Source organism: Arachis duranensis, chromosome 6 (assembly GCF_000817695.3).
Source record: "Arachis duranensis cultivar V14167 chromosome 6, aradu.V14167.gnm2.J7QH, whole genome shotgun sequence".
In the NCBI taxonomy this organism is placed as follows: domain Eukaryota; kingdom Viridiplantae; phylum Streptophyta; class Magnoliopsida; order Fabales; family Fabaceae; genus Arachis; species Arachis duranensis.
Window position 1 is genome coordinate 79,213,334 of NC_029777.3, and position 6,293 is coordinate 79,219,626.

General features: G+C 39.7%; 1 non-coding gene across 1 annotated transcript; it reads right to left on the minus strand.

Moving 5' to 3' along the window:
* Positions 1-1,022: 1,022 nt before the first annotated feature.
* LOC127739865 (small nucleolar RNA R71) lies at positions 1,023-1,131 on the minus strand. Its single transcript, XR_008000607.1, has one exon. It is a non-coding gene; the product is annotated as a small nucleolar RNA R71 (small nucleolar RNA).
* Positions 1,132-6,293: the final 5,162 nt, after the last annotated feature.

Consider the following 6,293-nt stretch of genomic DNA (forward strand, 5'->3'; position numbering starts at 1 on the left):
AAAAATACTTGCTAACAATTAATGATTTGTTCAAACATTTCAAGTATGTTGCCTTTTCTGTTGAGAAAGGTTTAATGTCTGAATCATATCTTTTAAAATTTCTTGTTAGCTAAGTCATTAATTTTAAAAATCAAATCTTTTTAAACTGTTTTTCAATCATATCTTTTCAATCATATCTTCTTAATCACATCTTTTTCAAAATAATTTTCAATCAGATCTTTTTGATTTCTAATTTCAAAATCTTTTTCAAAATTTCTTCAAAATCTTTTACTTTAATTTCAAAAATTCTTCCCCTCTTCTCACATCCTTCTATTTATGGACTAACACTCCTCCTCAATGCACAATTCGGACTCTATCCCTCTTGATAAGTTTGAATTCATCTACCTCCTCCTTCTATTCTTCTTTTCCTCTAACACCTCAAGGAATCTCTATACGGTGACATAGAGGATTTCATACTTTCTTATTTTCTTCTCTTTCATATGAGTAGGAGCAAAGACAAAAGCATTCTTGTTGAGGCTGATCCTGAACCTGAAAGGACCTTGAAGAGAAAGCTAAGAGAAGCTAAAGCACAACTCTCTGGAGAGGACCTAACAGAACTCTTCAAACAAGAAGAAGACATGGCAGCCGAAAACAACAACAATGCCAACAATGCAAGGAAGGTGCTGGGTGACTTTACTGCACCTACTCCTGATTTCTATGGGAGAAGCATCTCTATCCCTGCCATTGGAGCAAATAATTTTGAGCTTAAGCCTCAATTAGTTTCTCTAATGCAACAGAATTGCAAGTTCTATGGACTTTCATTGGAAGATCCTCATCAGTTTTTAGCTGAATTCTTGCAAATCTGTAACACTGTCAAGACCAATGGAGTTGACCCTGAGGTCTACAGACTTATGCTATTCCCTTTTGCTGTAAGAGACAGAGCTAGGATGTGGTTAGACTCACAACCTAAAGAAAGCATGAACTCTTGGGAAAAGCTAGTCAATGTCTTCTTGGCAAAGTTCTTTCCACCTCAAAAATTGAGTAAGCTTAGAGTGGAAGTCCAAACCTTCAGACAGAAGGAAGGTGAATCCCTCTATGAAGCTTGGGAAAGATACAAACAATTGATCAGAAAGTGTCTTTCTGACATGGTTTCTGAATGGAGCATCATAGGTATCTTCTATGATGGTCTGTCTGAACTGTCCAAGATGTCATTGGACAGCTCTGCTGGAGGATCTCTTCTCTGAAGAAGACGCCTGCAGAAGCTCAAGAACTCATTGAAATGGTTACAAATAACCAATTCATGTACACTTCTGAAAGAAATCCTGTGAACAATGGGACGAATAAGAAGAAATGAGTTCTTGAGATTAATACTCTGAATGCCATATTGGCTCAGAATAAAATATTGACTCAGCAAGTCAATATGATTTCTCAAAGTCTGTCTGGAATGCAAGCTACACCAAGCAGTACTAAGGACGTTTCATCTGAAGAAGAAGCTTATGATCCTGAGAACCCATCAATGGAAGAGGTGAATTACATGGGAGAACCCAATGGAAACACCTATAATCCTTCATGGAGAAATCATCCAAATCTCTCATGGAAGGATCAACAGAGACCTCAACAAGGTTTCAACAACAATAATGGTGGAAGAAACAGGTTTAGCAATGGCAAGCCTTTTCCATCATCCTCTCAGCAACAGATAGAGAATTCTAAGTAGAGCCACTCTGATTTAGCAACCATGGTCTCTGATCTAATCAAAACCACTCAAAGTTTCATGACTGAAACAAGGTTCTCCATTAGAAACTTGGAGGCACAAGTGGGTCAGCTGAGTAAGAAAGTTACTAAACTCCCTCCTAGTACTCTTCCAAGCAATACAGAAGAGAATCCAAAAGGAGAGTGTAAGGCCATCAACATGGCCGAATTTGGAGAGAAGGAAGAGGCAGTGATCGCCATTGAGGAAGACCTCAATGGACGTCCACTGGCCTCCAATGAGTTCCCTAATGAGGAACCATGGGAATCTGAGGCTCACACTGAGACCATAGAGATTCCATTAGAATTACTTCTGCCATTCATGAGCTCTGATGAGTATTCTTCCTCTGAAGAGGACGAAGATGTCACTAAAGAGCAAGTTGCTAAGTACCTTGGAGCAATCATGAAGCTAAATGACAAGTTATTTAGTAATGAGACTTGGGAGGATGAATCCCCTTTGCTCACCAAAGAACTGGATGACTTGACTAGGCAGAGATTACCTCAAAAGAGACAGGACCCTGGGAAGTTCTCAATACCTTGTACATTAGGCACCATGACCTTCGAGAAGGCTCTGTGTGACCTAAGGTCAAGTATAAACCTCATGCCTCTCTTTGTAATGGAGAAGCTAGGGATCTTTGAGGTACAAGCTATAAGAATCTCACTAGAGATGGCAGACAATTCAATAAAACAAGCTTATGGACTTGTAGAAAATGTTCTAGTAAAGATTGAAGACCATTACATCCCTGCTGATTTCATAGTCCTTGAGACAGGGAAGTGCATGGATGAATCCATCATCCTTGGCAGACCCTTCCTAGCCACAGCAAAGGCTGTGATTGATGTTGACAGAGGAGAATTGATCATTCAAGTGAATGAAGAATCCTTTGTGTTTAAGGCTCAAGGATATCCCTTTGTAACCATGGAGAGGAAGCATGAAGAGCTTCTCTCAATATAGAGTCAAACAGAGCCCCCACAGTCAAACTCTAAGTTTGGTGTTGGGAGGCCACAACCAAACTTTAAGTTTGGTGTTGAACCCCCACATTCAAACTCTAAGTTTGGTGTTGGGAGGTTCCAACATTGCTCTGAACATCTGTGAGGCTCTATGAGAGCCCAGTGCCAAGCTACTGACATTAAAGAAGCACTTGTTGGGAGGCAACCCAATGTTATATTTATCTATTTTCCTTTGTTATTTTATGTTTTCTATAGGTTGATGATCATGTGAAGTCACAAAAACAATTAAAAAAGCAAAAAAAGAATGAAAAATAGCACACCCTAGAGGAAAAACTTGCTGGCGTTTAAACGCCAGAAAGGGCAGCAAATGGGCGTTTAACGCCAGAAAGGGGCACCAGACTGGCGTTTAACGCCAGGAATGGGCAAGCAGCTAGCGTTTAATGCCAGAAAAGGGCAGCAGCCCGGTGTTTAACACCAGGATTGACAGAAAGGGCATTTTTGCATGCTACTTGGTGCAGGGATGAGCTATCCTTGACACCTTAGGATCTGTAGACCCCACAGGATCTCCACCTACCCCACCACTCTCTCTCTTCTTCACCCATTTACCAATCACCTCAATACCTCTTCCCCAAAAAACCCCTCACCTATCAAATCCCACCATTCTCTTCACCACTCACATCCATCCTTCATAAAACCCCACCTACCTCACCATTCAAATTCAAACCACTTTCCCTCCCAAACCCACCCATACATGATCGAACCCTACCCCTCTCCCCACCCCTATATAAACCCATCTTCACCCCTTCATTTTCACACATTATACACACCACTTCTCCATCTCCTCCATTTTCTTCTTCTCCGTCCTTCTTTCTTCTTTTGCTCGAGGACGAGCAAACCTTCTAAGTTTGGTGTGGTAAAAACATTGCTTTTTATTTTTCCATAACCATTTATGGCACCTAAGGCCGGAGAAACCTCTAGAAAGAGAAAAGGGAAGGCAAAAGCCTCCACCTCCGAGTCATGGGAGATGGAGAGATTCATCTCAAGGGTGCATCAAGACCACTTCTATGAAGTTGTGGCTAAGAAGAAGGTGATCCCCAAGGTCCCTTTTCAAACTCAAAAAAGGTCAACTTTAATCAAAGGTTGGACCAAGTCCTCATGGATACCATTAAGAAAAGGATGGAGCAAACAAGAGATCCCACTCTTGGACATGAGCATGAGGAAACTCTTCATCATGAAATTCCTGAGATACCTCAAGGGATGCACTTTCCTCCACAAAATTATTGGGAGCAAATCAACACCTCCCTAGGAGAATTAAGTTCCAACATGGGACAACTAAGGATGGAGCACCAAGAACATTCCATCCTCCTCCATGAAATTAGAGAAGATCAAAGAATCATGAGAGAGGAGCAACAAAGGCAAGGAAGAGATATTGAGAAGCTCAAGCACTCCATAAGATCTTCAAGAGGAGGAACAAGCCGCCATCACTAAGGTGGACCCGTTCTTTAATCTCCTTGTTCTTTGTTTTTCTGTTTTTCAAATTTTTATACTTATGTTTATCTATGTTTGTGTCTTATTTCATGATCATTAATTTCTTAGTGTCTACGCCTTAAAGTTATGAATGTCCTATGAATCCATCACCTTTCTTAAATGAAAAATGTTTTTATTACAAAAGAACAAGAAGTACATGATTTCGAATTCATCCTTAAAACTAGTTCAATTATTTTGATGTGGTGACAATACTTTTTGTTTTCTAAATGTATGCTTGAACAATGCATATGTCTGTTGAATTTGTTGTTCAAGAATGTTAAAATTGTTGGATCTTGAAAGAATGATGGAAAAAGGAGAAATGTTATTGAGGATCTGAAAAATCATCAAATTGATTCTTGAAGCAAGAAAAAGCAGTGAATATTAAAAAAAAGAAGAAGAAGAAAAGAAAAAAAAGAAAAAGAAAAAAACAAGCAGAAAAAGCCAATAGCCCTTTAAACCAAAAGGCAAGGGTAAAAATAAAAAGGATCCAAGGCTTTGAGCATCAGTGGATAGGAGGGCCCACAGGAATAAAATCCTGGCCTAAGCGGCTAAACCAAGCTGTCCCTAACCATGTGCTTGTGGTGTGAAGGTGTCAAGTGAAAACTTGAGACTGAGCGGTTAAAGTCGTCATCCAAAGCAAAAAAAGTGTGCTTAAGAACCCTGGACACCTCTAATTGGGGACTCTAGCAAAGCTGAGTCACAATCTGAAAAGGTTCACCCAGTTGTGTGTCTGTGGCATGGATGTATCCGGTAGTAATACTGGAAAATAGAGTGCTTTGGGCCACGGCCAAGACTCATAAAGTAGCTGTGTTCAAGAATCATCATACTTAACTAGGAGAATCAATAACACTATCCGGATTCTGAGTTCCTATAGAAGCCAATCATTTTGAACCTCAAAGGATAAAGTGAGATGCCAAAACTGTTTAGAGGCAAAAAGCTACAAGTCCCGCTCATCTAATTAGAGCTAAGTTTCATTGATAGTTCGGAGTTTATAGTATATTCTCTTCTTTTTATCCAATTTGATTTTCAGTTACTTGGGGACAAGCAACAATTTAAGTTCGGTGTTGTGATGAGCGGATAATTTATACGCTTTTTGGCATTGTTTTCAGTATGTTTTTAGTATGTTTTAGTTAGTTTTTATTATATTTTTATTAGTTTTTATTTAAAATTCACTTTTCTGGACTTTACTATGAGTTTGTGTGTTTTTCTGTGATTTCAGGTATTTTCTGGCTGAAATTGAGGGACCTGAGCAAAAATCTGATTCAGAGGCTAAAAAGGACTGCAGATGCTGTTGGATTCTGACCTCCCTGCACTCGAAGTGGATTTTCTGGAGCTACAGAAGCCCAATTGGCGCGCTTTCAATTGCGTTAAAAATTAGACATTCTGGGCTTTCCAACAATATATAATAGTTTATACTTTGCTCGAGATTTGATGGCCCAAACCGGCATTCCAAATTAGCTCAAGACTGCCCGGCGTTAAACGCCGGAACTGGCACAGAAGTGGGAGTTAAACGCCCAAACTGGTACAAAAGCTGGCGTTTAACTCCAAGGAAAGTCTCTACACATAGAAGCTTCAATGCTCAGCCCAAGCATACACCAAGTGGGCCCGGAAGTGGATTTTTACGTCATTTACTCATTTTTTGTAAACCCTAAGCTACTAGTTCTCTATAAATAGGACCTTTTGCTATTGTATTTTCATCTTTGATTAGTCCTATGCTATCTTAGGTCAGATCTTGGTTCTTCTGGTTCCCTCTCTGGGGCCGAAGCCAATGATCACCATTATCACTTATGTATTTTCAACGGTGGAGTTTCTACACACCATAGATTAAGGTGTGGAGCTCTGCTGTACCTCGAGTATTAATGTTATTACTATTGTTCTTCTATTCAATTCAGCTTATTCTTGTTCTAAGATATTCATTCGTACCCAAGAACATGATGAATGTGATGATTATGTGACGCTCATCATCATTCTCACTTATGAACATGTGCCTGACAACCACTTCCGTTCTACAAGCAAACAAGGCTTGAATGTTTATCTCTTGGATTCCTTAATCAGAATCTTCGTGGTATAAGCTAGAATTGATGGCGGCATTC